The sequence below is a fragment of the Protopterus annectens genome, chromosome 3.part0 (genome assembly GCF_019279795.1).
Source record: "Protopterus annectens isolate FY-2018-M chromosome 3.part0, PAN1.0, whole genome shotgun sequence".
Lineage (NCBI taxonomy): Eukaryota > Metazoa > Chordata > Ceratodontiformes > Protopteridae > Protopterus > Protopterus annectens.
The window spans coordinates 1,878,753,111-1,878,777,488 of NC_056731.1; positions in this window are offsets into that span (position 1 = coordinate 1,878,753,111).

Below are 24,378 nucleotides of genomic sequence, written 5' to 3' on the forward strand. Positions count from 1 at the left end.
AAGAGAATGTTTTGGAGATTTAAATGAGACCAGTAATATAAATAAGGGGTTCTACCTCACTTCAACGACACGCCAGAACATCGACATGAAAATCGCGAGCCCCAGAAGATCGACAGCGCAGAAGACCGATGCGACGGGACCTAGAAGATCGACAAGCAGAAGACCGACCCGACGGATGAAAGCCCCGATGCCGAGGATGCCGAAATGGGAAAAGGCTGTGTAAGTATGCAGTACTGACGGACGTTAGGGTGCGAGTAAGGTAAGTGTGGATAGGGGTGGGTTAAGTGAGTTAGGGTTAGGGAGCGGGTCAGGTAAGTGTGCGGTAGTGATTGTGTTTGGGTTAGGGGCGGGATAAGTGAGTTAGGGTTAGGGAGCGGGTCAGGTAAGTGTGCGGTAGTGATTGTGTTTGGGTTAGGGGCGGGATAAGTGAGTTAGGGTTAGGAGCGGTCAGGTAAGTGTGGTAGTGACGGACCTTAGGGTTAGGGTTTGGGTTAGGGTTGTAGGTAGTTGTGTATGTGAGGTTTAGTGTGGGTTTGTAGGGATTTTGGTGTGCTTGTGTTGTGTATGTGGTGTTTGGACGGGGAATGTGTTTTGTTTGTTGATTGTGGTGTGTGAAGTGTATGAGGTTTCATGTTTGTGTACCGTCGGTTATTTCGTTGTCGGGCATGTGGAATTTCGTGTTTTTGTATTGTCGGTTATGTGGTTTCGGTGATTGCGTTGTCGGTGTTTTGGTGTTTTGTTTATGTGAGGTAGAACCAAATAAGGATATGATTGAATATGGATATAAGAGTTGAGTGAACATGGGCATTATAAGAATAGAAAAAATAATAGAACATAGGAATGGACACAACGTTGTTTTATATAGTTTGAGGGATTTGGAATGAGAGATTAAATACATTTTGTTTTAATGGGAAGTGGATATTATCAGTAATGTTAAGAAAAATCAGATGGTGGCTACAGAAAAAATAGTGGAGTCTAGCATGAAGAAAATGTATAAGGATGGTAAATATAAGATAAGCTTTGTATATGCGATGTATAAGTATATAATTATGAAGAAAATGTATAAGCATGGTAAATATAAGATAAGTTTTGTATATGCGATGTATAAGTATATAATTATGAAGAAAATGTATAAGGATGGTAAATATAAGATAAGTTTTGTATATGCCATGTATAAGTATATAATGAAGAAAATGTATAAGGATGGTAAATTTAAGATAAGTTTTGTATATGCGATGTATTAGTATATAATTATGCAAGTAAAGCAACTGTATAATTTTTGTAAATATGTACATTTATAACTATATAAAATATACATTTGTAAATAATGATTTATGTAAATAAGGTGCAAGTGAATAAAGCACCCCTACTCTTTTCATTTGGTGCCATGGAATCTTTAAAATCCTCCTGGGTTCCTACAAATTTAACTAAATGGGACCACAGTTTATTTTCCCATCTAGTGGATAAAACCCAGGAATGTAGTATCCCCACTAATGCCACAGCTTTCTGGTCTTCCACTACCAAAGGCTAGTGTGCTGGCTGTAAACTACTAATATAATACATTTGTTTGTTACTAGAAGATGACCAGATCATTTTGCTAGTCCTCAGCTGTCTTTTATTTTGTAGAATATTCCTGATTTTGCTTACCCTGTCCTTAGCCCCAGCTTGGCATACATCTCAACTGTGCGGATTTTTGCCTCAAGTTTTTGGTCAGCTCCACAGATAATGTGTGGTTTTCTGGCAAAACATTGAGGGCAGAAGTGACTAAATAACAATGAGCATTTTAAGTTCCAGACATTATATCCTTCAGAAAATACATTCTAACTAGCAACCTTCCAAATTTACAATAACGATATTTAAATCTGTCCCAGATTTTGCGCCTGTATCTCTCCATTATTTTTAATTTTGTCCATAATTCTTGTGCTAAGAAGTTGAGGCATTTCTTTTACATTTTTTTTCTTTTATTTCCTGATAAACCACTGAAGATTATAATCAGTCAAAGTGCAACATTTATGTGTTCTGTGTTTCTTTTTCTTCAGACAATGTTTGCTGATGCAAAACCTGTTGTTCTACTAACAAAATGAAGTTGAGTAACAGAAAAAGTACAGGTCTGTTTGTGGGAAAATATGAGTAGGGGCTACTTCTTGCTATGAGTAGGGGCTACTTTTTGCTATGAGTAGGAGCTACTTCTTGCTATGAGTAGGGGCTGCTTTTTGCTATGAGTAGGGGCTACTTTTTGCTATGAATAGGGGCTACTTCTTGTTATGAGTAGAGGCTACTTGCTATGAGTAGGGGCTACTTCTTGCTATGAGTAGGGGCTACTTTTTGCTAAGTATTGTGACTTTGCAGGATTACTGTGATTCGTGTGAATGAACATAGAAAACTTTAATGTGTGACCACTTTTCCATGGAACAAACCTGAAATACAATCCGTGGCTGTCATGTTTTAGCTATAGTTTATGGGGGGCTGTCTGTAGAAAGCAGCTGATCCTGTTGTTGTTTTCTCATTTTAAAGAATAATTATCTGGTTTTGCTGGACTACTGTCCATTTGTGAGATTATTGTAAGGTATGTAAAGCAACTTGGAATGTTTAATGTGTGGCTACTGCTTCCACGGAGCAAAGCTGAAGTGCAATACACATCCATCATTTTTAATTATAACTGCTGGGTGGGGATGGGCATGGTCTACAGAAAGTAATTGATCATCTTGTTTTTTTTTTCAGTTTAAACAGTCACTCTCTGGCTTTGCAGTATAGTGTGCATTTGCAGGATTAATGTGGTTTGTGTGAATCACATTGAATTACTTTAATGTGTAGCTACTGAGAGTATGGAATAGAGCTGATACACAATTCATGGCAGCCATTTTTTTATAACAAACATCTGTAATGCATACAGAAGTAGCTATAACAGAGACAGAACTGTTGATGTAACTTTCTTTAAACTCCCCACACCTTTTTTACTTCAATTGGGCATGTCTGCGAATGACTGATAGTGAGAGAGGAATGTTGATATGCAGCAAGGAGGGTGCTGACCTCTGCACCCCTACTGTATTTATAAAATTAGCTGATAATAACATACTTTTAAGAGCTTTGAGGTCCCGTGTAAGGGGTGCAGGGAAGAGGCAGCTCTGCTTATGAATGTTATGCTGTCCATCTGTTAAGTAGTGGAGGACATAACAGACCAGAGTGTCTGGGTGGAGTTTGCTACAGCTCACCCTATGGTGTGTTTAAAGCAACTTTCATTTAGTTGCTGCATAAAGTACTTGGCCCTCTATTTATCTCATTTTAAATAGTGTTTTGACAGTATACCCTGTGGAGAGTTTAAAGTAAGCTTCATCAAGCTGTCTCTACAAAGTAATTGACCCTGTTGGTATTTTCCTAGTTTAAATAACCACTATCTAACTTTTCTGCACTTTTGTGCATCTGGAGTTGCCTAGAGAAAGTAACGGATTGTTTTGCTTAGTCTAAATAGTCACTATCTGGCTTTGCAGGACTAGTGCACATTTACCATTTTAACATAATTTGTGTAAAGAAGCTTGGAATATTTTAATGTGCAGCTACTATTTGTGTGAAATAGAGCTGATACATAGTTCTTGGCAATCATTTTTATCACCATCTGAGGTGCACACACAAGTAACTATAACTTCTCAGTGAAGATGGGAGCTGTCTGTTGAAATAACTGATTCTTTTGATGTTTTGATGTTTGTTCAATTTAAACAGTCATTATTTGTTTTTTCAGAACTCATGTGCATTTGCAGGATTATTGTGATTTATAGGAAGCAACTTGAACTATTTAATGTCTGCCTACTGTTTCTGCTCAACAAAGCTGAAACAGAATGCACAGCCATCATTTTTATTTGTAACTGCTGGATGGGGATGTTTGATATGTGTAGAACGTAACTTACCCTCTTATTGTTCTCAGTTTAACTCCTGAACATTTATGTGGTGTGGAATCTCATACCTCTAGTAGCCTAACTCATCTTCCGTTTCACAGCATTTTCTGAAAAAATAAACTTAAAAAGCTTAAGATAGACAAATATAAATATTTTGAAAACAAATGCTATTAAAACTGTACAAGTAACAATGTTATCAGTAAGAAGCATTCTTTACACTGATAATAGTCAATGTATTCATAGTCTTTTTCATAAACACCGTGATATATTGTAGTGTACACAAACCCCAAAGTTCATTTTTTTCTAAATGTTTAGAAATTATCTTATCTTGAAACATATGCAACCTGGACACATTTTGTTAAAATATTTTTGTTAGTCAGACATAAGCTTTCACATGACAATAAGACATTTCTCTAGAAGTGTATGATTATTAAGATTTTTACAGAAATATGAAAACTTAAGTTTAATTATATAATTAGCAATACAAACACTGCTTGATATCTCCAGAGATGTGCAACTTACAGTGCAAATATCAAAGACAGTTTTCTTCAACAACAACGTCACTCCTTATTCTCTGTAAGACATTTCTGGTGTATCTGTTATTTTAAAGCTTCCGTTTAAACCCATTGCCTGAGGATGATTATTTTGTTAATTAAACTCCTGCTGCTGCACATTTTCATGTTTCTGTTCACGTTTTCATCATAATGCCTCCATCATGCACTCTTTCTGTCTCCATCAGTAACAATGTTTTCGCCAACACCCCCACACATGTAATATTAATCGTAGCCTTGCTATAAAATAATTTTCCCTTCAGTTTGTGAGGGTGCTTTATATTCTGCATTTCAGAGAAGGCATTGATTCCCTCTTGCATACCTTGGCTACTTACTACCCCACAGAAGTGCTTCAGCTTGTGGGCAGCACAGTGATGCCGCAGTTAGCACTGTCACCTCACAGCAAGAAGTTCTCTCGTTCAATTCTCAGCTGGAGTGGCTTCTGTGCTGAGTCTATATGTCCTACTTGTGTTTCAGTTTCCTACCACATTCCAAAGACATGCTTTAGGAGCATTCCTCTCCAGGCCTCTGCTGATCATAGGGTCTGTCCCAGTCAGACTTTCCAGGTAAACAAATATTAAATAAATGAAACTTTGAACATCAAAAACAAAATTGCTATTCTGCGGTGTTGTAATGGCCCTCACCAAAACTAAGAAAAACTTTCCAATTTTAGTCTCCCAACTGAGGGTAGACTTCTTACTCACCAATAAACTGAAAAGTTCATCTCTACTTGATTCCCAAGTAGACTATTCTCTATCTATAAAGCCTAGCACTTACTCCTACAGTACTTGCACCTTGATAAAGCACTCTTATTATAGATAGTACCCCACCAGCCTAAAACCCACTTCCCCCGGAGTCCTTTGAAAGTCTCTTTATCTACTACTTCTAGTATGTCGAGGGATCAGTTGCTAGTGTCCTCTCCAGCTCAACTGGTGAACCTGGGAATATTGAGGCAATGTTACAACTGCCTCATGTACACAGACAATCCTCTCCTTCTCCCACAAAACACAAATACATGCGAGAGATGCAACTATACGGCCAAACTGGAGGCTGAGCTCTCTCAACATAGGACTGGCAAGACCAGACAGGAGGAGAAGGTAACCACACACAATACATACCCAGTCACACATGGTACCATCACAACTTCAAATCATACACATACTCACACAAAGACATACTCGGAGGCTCTGATCATAAATTTACCAAAACAGCAGAGGACACCAAAGCAGACACCCAAACAACTACCACCTCACGACCCAACACATGCAACACATAGACCACACAGTCAGAGTGTCAAACAGTCACAGCCCTTAAGGCCAAACAAAATGCCAGACACACTTGTCATTGGTGATTCCATAGTCAGACACACTGACGTCCCGCTCACCAGACTGAGTAAAGAGAAGGTCACAGTAAGCTGCCTGTCAGGCGCTAGAATCCGCCACATAACGCAAGCACTCAGGTCTCTCAATAGCAGGTACAAGTACGACTCAGTCATTGTCCACGCTGGTGTCAACGACCTGAGACGTACCTCCTTGGACTACATGAAAAGGGACATCGAGGAGCTCTCTGATTATGTAGCCCAGGCAGGTATGACCCTGACCTTGAGCAGTATCCTACCTTCACCTAGAATGATGCCACAATACAGTGATAAGATGATCAGCTTTAATAATTGGCTTAAATTCTGGTGTCATTCAAAGGGGATCCAGTGTCTGTCTGCCTGGGATGACATGCTGGACAAGCCACGCTGCTTCGCAAGGGACGGCTTGCACCTGTCACCCTGGGCTTCCGGATATTGGCAAAGGCTCTTGCCACCCCATAGTACCTTTTTAGGCAAGGCTCAAATTCTAAACCTACCACCCTAGAACACCAAAAGGAAAAAACTAAGGGTAATGCTGCTCAATGCCAGAAGTCTCAATCTCAAGATGCACGCACTCGAGGCCCTTCTCAATATGGAGAACATCGATGTCTGTGCTGTGACAGAAACCTGGTTCAAGGCTCCTGAGAGCACCCCAGCACTAACAGGTTTCACCTCATATCATGCGTTCCGCCCCAAAATCCGGACAACACCAAGAAAGGAGGGGGTGTCCATATTCATAAAGGACACCCACACCTCAAGGTTGGTGGCAACGCATGATGCATCGGAGACCATCCAGGTGCAATTAACCATAGGCAAGACTGCTCTGCAATTTGTAGCATGTTACAGGCCACCCTCTCAAACTCAGGAACCTCACATGGCCTTCCTGAAAACATTGGAGGGATAAATGTATCTCCAAACACCATCATACTAGGTGACTTCAACTACCCTAATATAGACTGGGAACACTACTCAAGCCCGAACACTCTAACCCAAAGATTCCTGGAGTTCATAAACTCAAATGCCATGGAACAACTAGTCACCATCCCCACAAGAGGAGAAAACATACTTGATCTCATCATCACGAACATGGGATCAAAATGTTCAACACCGGAAGTATACCCCTCACTGGTGAGATCAGATCATAAACTAATCTCGCTGGAGGTCCTCATCCCGCCCCCACCTGAAACAAAAAAGACCACAGTGAAAAACTTCTCAAAAGCCGATTTCACACTTCTAAAAACTAGTGTGGTCTCCTTTAAGGCCCCTGAGCCAGTGGTAAACATTACTCAAACCGCTGAATCACTTACAAATGCCTTCTACCAGCACCTACAGGACTGCATGGATCAGGCAATCCCAAACAAAACTAAGACTCTCTGTACCAAAGGTAAGCGTCCAGTCTGGTGGACCCCAGCCATAAACAAGCTCTACAACAAAAGGAGGAAGCTACTACAAGATAGAGCAAAATCCTTGAAAGGTAAGACACCTTTGATCATTATAAGTAAAAAACTAAGAGCTCTCATAAAATCATCCAAGGCAAATTTTGAGAGAAAAATCGCCAAGGACTCTAAAGAGAATCATAAGGCCTTCTTTAGCTATGTTAGAAACCTAGGAGAAAACTCCCAGATATGCTCAGAATTAGTTCAAAATGATGTGAAAATTACTGAACCTACACACATTGCCAACATACTGGCTGACAGGTTCAGTGCAAACTTCTCCCCAAAAGGAGAGATATCTATTCCAGAGGATTGTAGCCCCCAAACATCTCCAACGCCCAGGTGAGAACTGCCCTCACTAAGGCAAAACACAGCATCCATGGGACCGGATGGTGTCCCCGGCTGTGTGCTTCATGAACTCAATGAGGAATTAAACCCACAGTTAGGACAGCTGTTTAATCTTAGCCTCACCTCAGGATACGCACCCAAGGAGTGGCGCACGACTGTGGTCCCACTTCATAAGGGCGGTGCCTCCACAGACCCTGGAAATTTCCGCCCCATTAGCTTGACAAGCCTTATCTGCAAAGCCATGGAGAGGATCATAATGGAACTCATAAATAAAGACATAGGGAACTTGCAGACTTTGGATCCAACTCAGTTTGGCTTTGTCAAAGGCAGATCCTGCCTCTTAAACTTGGTTGACTTTTTCGAGACAGTCACCAAGGCCATTGATGAGGGAAAGGCAGTCCATACAGCCTACCTCGACCTGGCAAAGGCCTTCGACACAATACCCCACTCAGGTATCATCGAAAAACTCATCAGCTTGAATGTAAACCCATACATCACAAGATGGGTTGCAAACTGGCTAAGTGACAGAACCCACAGGGTCAGAGTTGCTGGAGCCATGTCAGACTCAAAGCCTGTCACAAGTGGTGTCCCACAGGGCTCAGTCCTGGGTCCACTCTTGTTCGGCATCTACTTTTCTGAAGTACAAGCAAACACAGGAGGGTTATGGCTGACAAAGTTTGCAGATGACTGCAAACTGGGCCATAGTCGAAAACACATCTGACACAGATATCCTCCAGAAGGGCCTCACAGAAATGGATAACTGGAGCCAGAGCCATGGCCTGAAGTTAAACGCCAAAAAATGCATAGTCATACCCTTTGGGAAAAACAAGGTTACCCCTAGCTACCATATAGGTGGCAATCCACTGAGCACAGAAAAAGTCATCAGAGATCTGGGGACCCAGGTTGACAGTAGCCTTCGTTTGACACTCATGTTGCTAAAGTAGTTAGGAAAACCTTCTATATCACCCATCTGATCATGAAGGGATTCACATCTAGATCAAGGGAGGTCATCGTCCCCTGTACTCATTACATATTAGACCTAAGATTGAGTACAATGCCCCGTTCGGAATGTATCTGACCAGACACCTGCTGCAGCATGAAAGGCCCCAAAAGTTCCTCACCAAAAGGATAAAGGGTCTCAAAAATATGTCTTATGCTGCCGGACTGAAAGAACTCCAGCTCTATTCAGTCTCATACCGCTTGCTCAGAGGTGACCTGTGCCTGACATATAAGGCCATGTCATACCCTGATTTGATGAATATGCTTCACCTCAAAAATCTAGATCCCTCAGAACCACAAGGGCGGAGACTTAAACCTTGACACGGTTATAAATAGAATGTGCTGGAGGGACAGATTCATCACCCAGAGACTCCCTATGCTGTGGAACAAAATCCCGGTAAATGTGAGGCAGAGCACCTCTCTGGCCTTGTTCAAGAGGAATCTTGACCAATGGATGGGAGATTGCAGATATACCCCAGGGATTACTTCAGTGTCACTGCTTGACAGAGGCACAGCAAAATGATAGGCATAGTTTTTATTCAAACTAAAGGGGTGGCGAAAGCCACATAACTATGGGCTAGGCTTATAAATGCCCTTGGGCAGATAGCCTAGTATGAACCTATGAACCTATGAACCTATGAACCTATGGCATCAAAACTGCTGAAACAAAACCTATATTATTTGGGCAGTAATAATCACATCCCCGTATCTATTCCTAGTTGATTACTACTGCCATGAGCCAGCATGTCACCTAATTAAGGATTGCATTCTTTCAAACTGCCTTGGCCTCTCTCCTTTTTTGTCTTATGCATCAAAATTATCTTCAGTCAAAGGTTAATGTATAAGTAAATGTTGCCTGCTTACTTTCAAACTTGGGAAGGAAGGTTGGCATAATGATTAAGGTGTTTCCCTTATAGACACAAAGTTCAAGTGTTGATTCTCACATGGGGTAATTGACTGGTCTTAAAATGGCCCACAAGGGGAGTTAGCCTACTAGTAGACAACCTGATTTGCATTAAGGAAAGTGGTCTTTATTTCCATGATTTATTATTACAGCAAAATGTTACTCTTCAGTGTACATATCATCTGCTGCTTGCTACACCCACTATTTATGATCAGAAGCATAGCTGGCCCAACTAGTGCCTTGTGCCAATCCCAGGAACTAGTACCTCAAACCATTAGCTCTTCAAGAGAAGAGCCAAGGAAAAAAAAGACTTTTGCAAACAGCAGTACAATACAGAATCCACACCCCACTCCCCCAGCTCTTCAAGTGAAGAGCAACAAAAAAAAAAAAAACTCTAGTCAATCACACCCTTCCACAGAAAACTAAAAATAAAAACTGTAAAAGCAATTTTAAAAAAGTACCTTTCTTTACTGGCATCTCGGTACAGAAAAAAACAGATTCAGACTTGCCTCTTGATCACAACCCCTAACATTTCACACCCGGGGCAACTGCCCCCTTCATCCCACCATTGCTACTCTAATGTTTATGAGTTAATCTTATGGTTAACTATTAGACTTGCTGTTTAATTTTTTTTTAATTATTTTTTTCTACAGCTTCTGTCCTACAATTCCAAAGTCTCTTCATTTATGTGCACACTTCATAATTCTTTAAATATACTCAGCTGTAAACTTGATACTGCAAATGAAGACTTTTCTGTCCTTGAGTGAAAGGATGTTCCCATCTTCCTCCATTAATTTCTCTCTACATCCTCCCAAGTCTCTTAAACTGCTGAAAACCCATTTTTTATCAAACCTATCTGCTTTTTCAGCCATACTTTATTGTGCTCTGTATCGTAAGTTTCTAGGTTCATAGGTACTTACTAGACTATTGACCTGTGAGGATCTTGTGCCTAGTCTTGCATTCCCATAGCATTGCAATATGAATCTCTAAAGATGGGATGTGCAAGCATATGCAGGGTCCCTACATGTTTACCCTATCCTTGAAGGCACTTAGTGCTAAACTAGGGGTTAATTCAGTTACCCATCTATTCATCCTAGTTATATTTGACCAGAGTAAGAGAAGTAGTCTATATCACATATGGGGGAAGCTGGTTCCATAAAAGGGATAGCCTCTGGAACACTTACTGATCCCTCCAGCTTGTTCTGTTAATCATACAACAGAGACTGAGCTCCCTTGAGGATGGGGTTCTAATACCATTGGACTTCTGAATGTATAATAGGTCTGACAGAAAAGGGTCTTTTGAGTCTCTATAGGTGAGCCAGAGATTGCGTTTCAGGTTACTGAGAAGGAAAACAAGGTTTTAAGGCAGCGTGTGAAATTTTAAGAATTTAAGTATTTTATTTTTCTTTTTAATGGGGAAGCATTACAGTCATTCCAGCAGTGATGGGTGCTTGAAATGGTGCAGTCTGAAAGGGGTATTATACTCTACGAACAGACTAATGAGTGACAAATACACAAGAACAATTATGTCCCTGGATCTGGAAGCCGTACACGTTGATATAATCTATGCAATAAAAAAGAACTTCCTTACAGTGCTGGATATGTGATGATCAAAGGACAATTCATTGTTAACAAAGGTACCAAATTTCTAACTATGGAATAAGTTTTTGCTGGATGCTGTCAATGTGCAGTCATGCTTGCTGAAGGATATGATTATATTATTTTGCATTTAGTTTCATTCTGTGGTTTTGGTGCTAATTATTTGTTTGAGCCTGGTCTTCATGTAGGATCCTGGTGTCCTTTTAGGAGTTTATGAAGGCACTAAGTTTGCAGTAATTTGCAGACTTGGTCAGCCACAATCCTTTAACATTAACTTTAACCTCCAAGAGATAAATGCAAAAGAGAAATGGCTCAAGAACTGAACCCATGGGTTACATCACTAGTGATGTTTTTTTTGGAGGAGATAGATCTACTCAGCCTTATTTCCCATGTCCTATTTATGAGACAATTTGTTATCCATCATGTTCTGCAGAGATTAGCTCTTATTTTTTTTAATTTCTCCAAGTCTTTTGGGTTTCTAATACCATGACGGGAATAGACCCCATTCCTACATTAAAGTATGATTAAAGTTCATGAAATTAGTGTTGTTTCAATCTTTGATGTCAGCCAAAAGTGGTCTTCGCAGCACCCACAATGTGCCCAGTAATGACTCCTTCTGCAGTTCATATGGGGTTACATATATTGCTAACATATCTAAGTACGATTGTAGATAACTTTTTATCTTTTCAACCCCCTGCTATAAAGCCCGCTTTAGCGTGCTTTTGCGTGATTTAGCGAGGAGTTGCCCATAGAGCACCATCGGGCAGCGCCGGTTAAACAAAGTTAAACTATTTCTGGGTCCGTAAAGTCTGCTTTTCAATTTTTCCCTTAGAACTTCTCTACTTGCAATCTAAACAGTCTATTCTCTATCTCAAAAGCTCAGCACTTGCTCCTAAAGCATTTTTATATAGGTAAAGCTCAGCACTTGCTCCTAAAGCATTTTTATATAGGTAAAGTACTTGTATACTAAACAAAGTACTACATTAGCCTAGAACCCCCTTGAGTACCCATTTCCCTATAGGTCCCTTCTGACTCAGTTACACAGCAAACTTTTTCACTTTTTCTAGCATGTCAAGGGTCAGTTGCTAGCGTCCTCTCCTGTTCAGCTGGTGAATCTGGGCATCTTGAGGCAATGTTACAATTGCCTCATGTACACAGACAACCCACTCCTTCTCCCACAAAACACAAATACATGTGAGAGATGCAACTGTATAGCCAAACTGGAGGCTGAGCTCTCTCAACTCAGGACTGGCAAGACCAGACAGGAGGAGAAGGAAACCACGCACACCACAAACCCAGTTTCACATAGAACTATCACAACTGCAAAACAAACGTAAACACACAAAGACATACTCGGAGGCACTGATCAAAAATCTACCAAAACTACAGAGGCCTCCAAAGCAGACACCCAAGCAACTGCCACCTCAAGACACAAGACATGCAACACATAGTTCTCAAAGTCAGTGTGCTAAACAGTCACAGCCCTTAAGGCCAAACACAATGCCAGACACACTTGTTATAGGTGACTCCATAGTCAGACACACAGACGTCCCACTCACCAGACTGAACAAGGAAAAGAACACAGTAAGCTGCCTGTCAGGCGCTAGAATCCGCCACATAACACAAGCACTCAGGTCACTCCACAGCAAGTACAAGTATGACTCAGTCATTGTCCATGCCGGTGTGAACGACCTGAGACGTACCTCCCTGGACTACATGAAAAGAGACATAGAGGAGCTCTCAGATTATGTAGCCCAGGCCGGTATGACCCTGACCCTGAGCAGTATCCTACCCTCACTAAGAATGATGCCACAATACAGAGACAAAATGATCAGCTTTAATAATTGGCTTAATTACTGGTGTCATTCTAAGGATCCAATGTCTGTCTGCCTGGGATGACATGCTTGACAAGCCACGCTGCTTCAAGGACGGCTTGCACCTGTCACCCTGGGCTTCCAGATATTGGCAAAGGCTCTTGCCACCCCATAGTGCCTTTTTAGGCAAGGCTCAAATGATAAACCTACCGCCCTAGAAAACAAAAATGGAGAAAAACTAAGGGTAATACTGCCCAATGCCAGAAGTCTAAACCTCAAGATGCACGCCTCAAGCCCTCCTCAGTATGGAGAACATCGATGTCTGTGCTGTGACTGAAACCTGGTTCAAGGCTCCTGAGAGCACCCCAGCACTATCAGGTTATACCTCATATCATGCGTTCCGCCCCAAAATCCGGACCGAACCACAAAAGGAGGGGAGTATCCATATTCATAAAGGATACCCACACCTCCAGGTTAGTGGCAATGCACGAAGCATCGGAGACCATCCAGGTGCAATTAACCATAGGTAAAACTGCCCTACAGTTTGTAACATGCTACAGACCACCTTCTCAAACTCAGGAAACCCACACAGCCTTCCTGAAGACACTGGAGAGTATGAATGTCTCTCCAAACACCATCATATTGGGTGACTTCAACTACCCAAACATAGACTGGGAACATTACTCAAGCCCCAACACCCTAGCCCAAAGGTTCCTTGAGTTCATAAACTCAAATGCTATGGAACAACTAGTCACCATTCCCACAAGAGGAGAAAATATACTAGACCTGATCATCACAAACATGGGGACAAAATGCTCCACACCGGAAGTATATCCCTCATTGGTGAGATCAGACCATAAATTAATCTCACTGGAGATCCACATCCCGCCCCCACCCCCAGCAAAAAAGACCACAGTGAAGAACTTCTCAAAAGCAAACTTCACACTTCTTAAGACTGGAGTGGTATCCTTCAAGGCCCCCGAGCCAGTGGAAACCACAACCCATGCTGCTGAAACCCTTACAAATGCCTTCTATGAGCACCTCCAGGAATGTATGGATCAAGCAATCCCTAATAAAATCAAGACCCTTTCCACAAAAGGCAGGCGCCCGGTCTGGTGGACTCCAGCCATAAACAAACTCTACAACAAGAGGAGAAAGCTACTACATGACAGAGCAAAATCCCTAAATGGGAAGGCATCTCTGATCAATACTAGCAAAAAACTACGATCACTCATAAAATCATCCAAGGCCAACTTTGAGAGAAAAATCACTAATGACACAAAACACAATCATAAAGCCTTCTTTAGCTATGTTAGAAACCTGGGTGGAAACTCCCAGATATGCTCAGAATTAGTCCAAAATGATAAAAAAATCACTGAACCCACAGACATTGCCAACATACTGGCAGACAGGTTCAGTGCAAATTTCTCCTCCCTCCCCCAAAAGGAGAAATATCTATCCCACCAGAGTCTAGCCTCCCAAACATCTCAGATGCCCAGGTGAGAGCTGCTCTCTCTAAAGCAAAAACACAGCATCAATGGGACCGGACGGTGTCCCCGGCTGTGTGCTACACAAACTCAATGAGGAACTAAACCCACACATAAGGCTGCTGTTTAATCTTAGCCTTACTACAGGATACACTCCAAAGAATGGCGTACGGCAACTGTGGTCCCACTCCACAAAGGCGGTGCTTCTACGGACCCTGGAAATTACCGCCCCATAAGCTTGACGAGCCTTGTCTGCAAAGCTATGGAGAGGATCATAATGGAACTCATAAATAAAGACATTGGGGACCTACAGACACTGGATCCTACCCAATTTAGCTTTGTCAAGGGCAGATCCTGCCTCTTGAACTTGGTCAACTTTTTCGAAACAGTCACTAAGGCCATTGATGAGGGTAAGGCAGTTCACACAGCCTACCTTGACCTAGCAAAAGCGTTTGACACAATACCCCACTCGGGCATCATAGAAAAGCTCACCAGCTTAGATGTAAACCCATATGTCACAAGATGGGTTGCAAACTGGCTCAAGGACAGAACACACAGGGTTAGAGTTGCTGGTGCCATGTCAGACTCTAAGCCGGTCACGAGCGGTGTCCCACAGGGCTCAGTCCTGGGCCCCCTTTTATTTGGCATTTATTTTTCTGAAGTGCAGGCAAACATAGGGGGATTGTGGCTGACAAAATTTGCAGATGACTGCAAACTGGGCACCATAATTGACACTCCATCAGACACAGACATCCTCCAGAAAGGTCTCATAGAAATGGATAACTGGTGCCAGAGCCATGGCCTTAAGCTAAATGCCAAAAAATGTATAGTCATACCCTTTGGGAAAAACAAGGTAACCCCTAATTACCACATAGGTGGTAATCCATTAAACACGGAAGAAGTTATCAGGGACCTGGGGACCCAAGTTGACAGTAACCTCTCTTTTGACACTCACATTGCCAAAGTGGTTAGGAAGACCTTGTACATTGCCCACCTGATCATGAAGGGATTCACATCCAGATCAGGAGAGGTCATTGTACCCCTGTACTCTTCACTTATCAGACCAATGATTGAGTACAACGCCCATTCGAATGTACCTTACCCGACACCTGCAGCAGTTGGAAAGACCCCAAAAGTTCCTCACCAAAAGGATAAAGGGGCTCAAACATATGTCATACGATGCCCGACTGAAGAAACTCCAGCTCTATTCAGTCGCATACCGTCTGCTCAGAGGTGATCTGTGCCTGACATACAAGGCCATGTCCAACCCGGAATTAATGGACATGCTCCACCTCAAAAAATCCAAATCCACCAGAGCCACGAGAGCAAAAGACTTAAACCTCAACACGGATATAAATAGGACGTGCTGAAGGGACAGATTCATCACCCAGAGACTCCCTACACTATGGAACAGAATCCCAGTCCATGTGAGGCAGAGCCCCTCACTGACTCTGTTCAATAGAAATCTTGACGAGTGGATGGTAGATCGTAGGTTTACCCCAGGAATCATCTCTGTATCACTGCTGGACAGAGGCACAGCAAACTAATGGGTATAGTATTCTCATCCTAAGGGTGGTGAAAGCCACACACACTCTGGCTAGGCTTATAAATGCCCTAGGGCAGATAGCCTAGTATGAACCTATGAACCTATAAGACCCGTTGCTCCTGCTACTATTGGAACTGTCTGAGTATCTTTCTTCCACATTGCTCTCATTTCTGTCTGCAAATCCTGATATTTAATGACTTTGTGTCTGTCTGTATGCAAAACACTGTAGTCACTGGATGTGGCGATTTCAATCATCAATGCTACTCTTGTCTTCTTTTCTTGGACCACTATATCCAGTTTACTAGCATCTGTCTTTTCAACTGTTGGTAATGGATGATCCCATGTGATATAAACTTCATAATTTTCTGTGATGCTCTGTGGTTCATGTTTCATCTTTCAGTATACAGTCCTTTTGCCATTAGTATGTCACAACCAGCAACGAGGTGTGCAATTGTTTCCAATTCGGTTTTATAAAACCTACATTTGTCTGTTTCTCCTACATGTTCAATGGACTTTGTAAACCAACATGTGTGTAGCCCACTGTCTTGGGCTGCCAATATTAACTTTTCATCTTTGGTTTGAATTCACCCTCTAAAACCGTTACATTCGTTCCTCATCAACACGAGGTTCTTCCAGAAGATGTTCTTCATGTTTCACTGTTGCAGTCATTACATTTGGGTTATCTGCCTGCAGGTAGCCCTCAGCCATCCTGAATACCAGAGTCTTGGATTCCTGCGTCAGATGCTGTCTCTTCTTCCATGACGTCAGGTTGTCAGGGGTATAAAATATGCAGCCAACACCATTACATCAGTCTTTCTTGCCAAGCTGTGCCTGAAGCAGAAGCCGGTCGGCCGACATCTGAAATTTTCATTTTCGAGTTTCAGAACTGAATTCTTCAAAAAAGCTAAGTACCCCATTGGGGATCCTTTTTCTTGTTCTTAACCGATGTCAGTAAAAGTTAACATTTGTCTTACCTGTGGAAAGCAAATACCTGATAAAGATTTTCATTTGTACTGCATTCCTTGCATAGGCCCAGACCATGACGTCCCTCGCTGTCGATTTTGTGCCTTATTCAAACCCCGAACTATTCGTTGTTGGTCTATTTTTGCAGAAAATTATTTTGCTACTCGGTATAACTATCCAGAAATGGCATCGGTAAGCCATCTGACTACCGATATTCTGAAAACGTAAGGATAAAGACAGAGACAGACCGCATAGGTACATAACTGCTGACAATGCTTCCATTAAGCTAGTCGCCAGATGCTTTCGAGCCCCTGATACCCACTACTTCAGATTTACAGGCCTCTACTGAGACCCATTCGGAGTCCGGTATGCCGCGAGATGCTTCTTCGACTATGGAACCTGTGGATGTCTCTACCTTGGATGGGTCCAGAGCCACTGTGCAGGCACCGGCTTCTGAAGGTGTATTCAGGCCTACAGATTCGCATTTTAAAGCGACACCATCTTCTTCATCCAGGCCTAAAACTCTACCCACACCTAGGAAACTGACATCCAAACCGCATGGACAGGCCCGTATGCCTAAAAACAAATGCTTAGAATGGCTGAAGACCTTATTACTTTAATTAGGGGAAGCCAGCCTTCCTCCTCTAAGAGACCTAAACTGAATTTCCTTCTGATTCTTCTGATCAGGTTTCTAATATTTCTGTTTCTTCTGATTACCAGGATTTGCCCTTATCTATCTATGAGAATTCTGATACAGAGGATTCCATTCCCTCTGCTTCCCCTCCAGAAGATTTTTCTTTTGGTGAAACCTTGCACACTCTTAGAGAGCATTTCCGCTGGGAAAGCCAGGATTACTGTGACTCCAAAAAGAGGCTTAGGGAATTCTTACTCCTTCCTCAACACAGGCCTTTAGCTATCCCTCCTGTTCTGGACATTGTGGATGATGCCTTCTTGGAATCTAGCCTGTCCCCAGACACTTTACCTCCAGCTCTCAGAAAACCTGATAGGTATTACAGAGTACCTGACTCTCACAAGTTCATCTTCAAGAATCCTACTGCAGATCCAGAGGCCATTTCCCAAGGACCAAAGGGCATTAAGGCTACTGCTGCCAAAAATCCTACCCCTTCTGATAGAGATTCTAGAGCCTTGGACAGATGGGGTAAGAAGGTATACACTTCTGCTACTTTGGCCATTAGGGCTTTAAATTGCCAGTTTCATATGTTAAAGCACCAGCAGCATATTATGGGACTGCTTAAACAGAAAATTATGTTGATTTCTGACTGTGCTGAACACAAAGAATTACAGGATTTAATGCATTCTGCTGAACAAGTTGGTAAACATACTTTGCAATGTAGTTTTGACTCTTTAGAAGCATCTTACAGGGCTGCTGTCACTGGGTCTGTACTTAGAAGGCATGCTTTGCCAAATCATGTTAAAGCTAAATTACTGGATACTCTCTTAAACCAAGATTGCCTGTTTGGCAACAAAGCAGAAATCCTCAAAAAGATGGAGGAAAAAGCTTAATCTATGCAAACTGTTAAAGATTTCCTGCAAGTACAGCCTCCCAGATTTAGTAGGCATTAGCCTTCAAAGAATTGATCATTTCCAGTCTCTTCCAGGCCTTCTCAGTCCAAACCCAGGAACAACAAACCACCTAGGTTACAGTCTCAGGCTACGCACAGGCCTAAGCAGTGGGAGGGCTCCCACTTCCAAAGCAGGAAGTAGCAAGACACCCCCCTACAGAAAAATGTCACAATGACTTAACCTTAACCCTTCAAAGCCCTGCTCAAATGCCTGCTCCCTTAGGAGGAAAGCTTGTCCTGCATGCAAAAAACTGGGAACTCATTACCAAGGACAAATGGGTTTTAAATATAGTTTTCCAAGGATACAGATTCCACTTCCACACCTTACCAACACCAAACGGTTGGCCAGACCTACCCCAAATCAGTAGGCAGAGGCTCAACAGCAGGTTTTCTCTCTTCTAAGTATCAGGGCTATTCACCTGTCCCAGCAGAAGAAAGGGGACAAGGTTTTTATTCAAAACTTTTCCTGGTACCCAGAAAAAACAGCTCCTGGCATCCTATCCTGGACCTCTCTATTCTTAAAACCTCTTTGATAATCCCAAAATTCAAAATGCTAACACTTCAACAGCTGCTTCCTATGCTAGGCAAAGATGCCTGATTGGCAACCTTAGACTTAAAGGAAGCTTACCTGCGCATTCCAATAAGGGAATCTTGCAGGAAATACCTACGCTTCAGGGCAGGCTCCATGCATCAGTTCTCTGCACTTCCCTTTGGCTTATCTACTGAGCCCAGTGTATTCACAAAGTGTCTAGCTCAAGCCATTGCATTTTGCAGGCAGAGAAATATTCAAATATACCCATACCTGGACGATTGTCTGATTCAGGCAGAATGCCAGGGCTTGCTATTAAAACATCTAGCATTCGTAAAGAAACTTCTAACCTCAGTGGGGTACACCATAAACAAAAATAAATCTCACCTAGTACCCTGCCAACAGATTGTATTCCTGGGAGCAAGCTTGAACACAACTTCCCAGATGGCTTACCTCACTCCAGAGAAACAAGTTTATTTGACAACCTACTTCAAACTACTGGCCACAAAGACCCAACTATCTGCAAGGAAAATTTTGCAAGCCCTGGGGTTCATGGCCTCTTGCATTCTACTAATTCCATATGCAAGACTGCATATGAGGAAACTGCAATGGTATCTAAAAAGCCTGTGTTGTCATCATTCTCAGGCCCTGGAATCAATGATCCCTATCATTCCTTGTATAATGACAGAGTTCCTTTGGTGGGCAGAGGCCTGCTACCACAACAAGGGTCTCCCTTTCACTCTACCCCCTGCCGCCCAAACCCTAACAACAGACGCATCAGACTATGCATGGGGGGCTCACTTGGCAGGGCAGTGCATTCAAGGTAAATGGAACCCGAGACAGATGCACCTGCATATCAACCAAAAAGAAATGTTAGCTATACAGAATGCTCTTGACAGCCTTCAAGGACCACATCCTTCCAGGACAGTTATTGGTAAAGATAGACAACACCACAGTTATGTGGTACATTAACAAGCAGGGGGGGGGGGACCCACTCGTATCCCCTCTGCAGACTAGCCATGGCTCTGTGGAACACAGTCTTGAGCTACCAAGTGCACCTACAAGCTCAATTCCTGCCAGGCAAGCTAAATTCACTGGCAGACGACCTAAGCAGAAATCTCATGGACCCACACGAATGGAAACTGGAACCAAAAATATTCACCCTCTTGAGGAACAAATGGGGGACTCCAGAGATAGACCTGTTTGCCTCCCCTCAGAACTACCAATTGGACATATTCTGCACAAGGACTTCTCACAGTCAAGCTTGGTAAGTGGATGCCCTGTCCTTTACCTGGGAAAGCCTCTCTGTTTATGCCTTTCCCCCTCTGCCTCTCCTCTCGAAGGTTCTGCTAAAGATCAAACAGGACAAGCCAAGGATAATACTGATTGCACCGGACTGGCCTCACCAGCACTGGTACCCCCTCTTGCGTAGTATGATACTGCTGGAGCCATGGCACCTACCTCAGACACCTTCCCTGCTGTCCCAGCAGGCGGGCCAGATTCTGCACCCTCAGCTTCAAACAACGAACCTTGCAGCCTGGCTAATTCCTTGAGCTTTCCAATAGCACTCATCAGTAAGCAGGTGTTAGATGTCATTCTGGAAGCAAGGAGGCCTAGTACTAGAAAATCCCATGCTGAAAAGTGGAAAAGATACTGTTCCTGGAGCCAGACTCATGGGATGGGCACAACAGTGCCCAGCTGACCTCATATTTTTCAATACTTAACAGAAATGCTCCACAAGGGCCTATCCTTCTCGTCAATTAAAATTTATGTCTCTGCCATTTCAGCACATTATAATACTGAACTACCCCTCTTCTCTCACCCCCTGCTAAAACAATTCTTCAGAGGGATAAAAATTTAAGACCCCCCAGGCGAGCCCCTACTCCAGCCTGGGACCTTAACTTTGCATTGGAAAAGCTCACTCTCCCTCCGTTTGAACCAGCTGCAACTGTAGAGTTCAAATTCCTTTCTTGGAAAACAGCCTTCCTTCTAGCCTTCACTTCAGTAAGAAGAGTGTCTGAATTACAGGCCCTCATTATCTTCTATGCAGACAGGGTTTCCCTCAGGACCAATCCTTCCTTTATGCCCAAGGTGGTGTCTAGTGTGGTCCTAAATCAGTACATTCATTTGCCTACCTTTTTCCCGAATCCACAAAACAAAGGAGAACAAATACTGCACTATTTGGACGTACACATACAACTTAGATTTTATTTGAACAGGACTAAGCCTCTCAGAAAATCTGAATAGCTGCTAGTTGGCTTTGCTGCAGGGGCAGAGGGGAAGGCCATTTCAAAGCAAATCATTTCTAAATGGATAGCCCATTGCATTCATTTCTGCTATAAGCACCATGGAAAACCTACCCCACAGGAGATAAGATCACATTCCACCAGGGCTGCATCTGCCTCTGCAGCCTTTCTCAGAGGAGTCCCTACCAAGAAGCTGCTACCTGCAGCTCTGTACATACCTTCACCAAGCATTACCACACGCCTATTTTTTCTAAATCCAGAGCTGGTTTTGCCACTGCAGTCTTGCAGGGCTTAATAGCTGGTCCTAATGCTTTCTAACTGCCTCCTCCTTTCTTTAGCTTTGGGAATTTACCCAAATGTAATGACTGCAACAGTGAAACACGAAGAACATAGTACAGTTGTGTACACTTACCATACATGTAGATGTTCAAGTGTATTCACTGTTGCAGTCCTGGTTACCCTCCCTCCAGCCCCCTGACTTCTCTTGGCTCTACCTTTCCTTCTTGTTTTAAGCTTTCTGGTGTATTTGCTTTTTGAGGGAGGTGTAACATAACATATAATTGCTTCCCATTGTGGTGGCACCTGACATTTGGGACAAGAAAAACTGATGTAATGACGTTGGCTGCATGTTTTATACCCCTGACAGCCTGATGTCATGGAAGAAGAGACAGCATCTGACACAGGAATCCAAGACTCTGGTATTCAGGCCGGCTGAGGGCTACCTGCAGGCAGATAACCAAAATGTAATGACTGCAACAGTGAAAACACTCGAACATCTACATTTATGGTAAGTGTACACAACTGTACTTTTTCTATGCTTGCAACTATATTTATGCTTTTTCCACATTTCTCGCCTTCTCATCTGGTCCATCACCTTATATTCTTTCGTTTATTTTTTTGGCACATTCAGTTGCTGCCTGATTTTTATCCACTTCTGGTTTGATTTGCATTCCTGCTTGATGCCGATATGCTTCTGCTAAATCAAGCAGAGAAGTCATTTTAGATTTATTCTCCTCATGTTTCAACACTTTTACTACATTTGGGTCTTGGAATGTATTATATTATCTTGGTTTGCACTGATTTTTATAAATCATTTGGTGAGCATGAAGTCTCCTTCTTGTTTTTCTGTCTATTCTCTCCAACACATTTTGGGGTCAGTCAATCACTCCAAAACTGTAAGTTAGGACAGGAAGAGCAAATTGGTTTATAGCTTGAATTTTGTTCCTAGATGTCAATGCTGTTTTCAGGATTAATTTAAGTCTTCTGAAATATTCCTTACCAAGTTTTATTCACATTTGTTTGTGTTTTATTGTTGATCCTTCATCAATTCCTAAGTATTTATACACTCACTCTTGCTCAAGTTCTTTTATATCACATTCTTGTCCCAGACTGATGTTTTCCTGGTGTTGCAGTTTTCCTGCTTTAAAGGTTGCTTTTGCACATTTATCAAGACCAAATGACATCATCTGAAAAGGTTTTGACAACTTGCAGTTTTGCTTTCAGTTCCTCATCTGATGCGCTATACAGTTTTAAATAATCGAAAAAGAGCAGATGGGAAGTCTTTACACTTTGTTGTTTTCTAGGAGCCAGATTACAGCCATGACCTAAGCTGTTAACTAACCAGTTTAATGGGTTAAGGGCAAGGCAGAACAGCAGAGGTGACAGAGAGTCACCCTGGAATATCCCCTTTGGATTTTTATCCCTGGGATAAATAATTTGTCCTTCATTATGGCTTAATTGCAAAGTAGTTTGCCATTGTTTCATGGTCACTGTAATATAGTCGATCAGTGTAGGGTGCATCTTATACATTTTTAAGCACTCTTTTATCCATGAATGTGGGATATTATCAAATGCTTTTTTGTAATCAATCCTTGCCATACTTAGATTCTTCCCTTTTTTACAGTTCTCCACTATGTCTTTAACAACAAATGATCCTTTCTTGTATTGCCCTTTTGTTCTACTTCCATAATTGAATTTTCTTCTAAATGACTATAAACTCTGTCGGCATCAATTCCCATGTATAGTTTATACATCGTCGGAAGGCAAGTTATTGGTCTATAATTTTTAGGGTAGCTTGCAGGTTCACTCTTAAGTAGGAACATTGGGCAGGATTCAGGAAGGCTTACACAGAGTTTAAGAGTAGTGTAAGCCTCCGTGTAAGCCTCCCGATCCAGGAACAGCCCAAACCTCCGTGTAAGAGACAGCTAACACGTCTCTTACACGGACTGGTGAAATGCTCAATACCTCATTTGCAGCTCAAAGATATGCAAATGAGGTATTTGAGCGATCCAAGAAGCCTAAACCAGTCCGTGTAACGGACGTGTTAGCTGCAGAAATGTACTCAGCTGACAACTGTGTACATTTCTGCAAAATTGACAACGGAGCTATGTCAGCTCCAAATAAAGGGTGCATATGTTTCATTTAGCATTCCAATGGCCAAATATGTGGCCATTGGCATGAAAAAGTGTTGCAAAAGTATTTTAAATAACTTTTTTTTTTTCGTGGGATTTTGATGTTTAACTGCAGCGCACACCCGCGCAAACGGGGTGCGCTGCGTAAAACTGAAAACCGAAGCTTATAAGCCCACAATTGTGGGATTTATGTATTACATGGAATGACAATGGAGGGACTAGCAGACCAAAAACAATATGGCCTCCGTGTAGTGGTTGTCAAGGGGGGGAAGCTCCGTGTAAGACATGTAACTAAGCATTACTAGGCAATCCTATGTAAATGAGGGTTACAATACTGAATCACACTGCCACATAGGTAATGAGCACTTTCTGAGTAGTGTAACAGTTACAGAAGGGGGAGGAACAGAGTAAGAGGTAGGTGACATCACGGGGGGGAATGATAGAAATAAATGTATCAGATTGGAGGGCAATGTAAGGTGACAGATGACAGACAGACATCAGGGAGAGAGGTGTGTCCCAACAGAATACTAGGAAAGTCAAGAAATAGAGGGTGCACACTATCCCTACACTCAAACTTTCTTGATATACGTGCATGCGCGTGCAGCGTAAGGCAGGTTCAACATGTGGGAGCATGTTGCAAACCGTTTACAACGGTTTGCATGGGCGTGCACATGTGTAAGGCAGTGTGCGAGTGTTTTACCATGAATCAGCCAAGTTC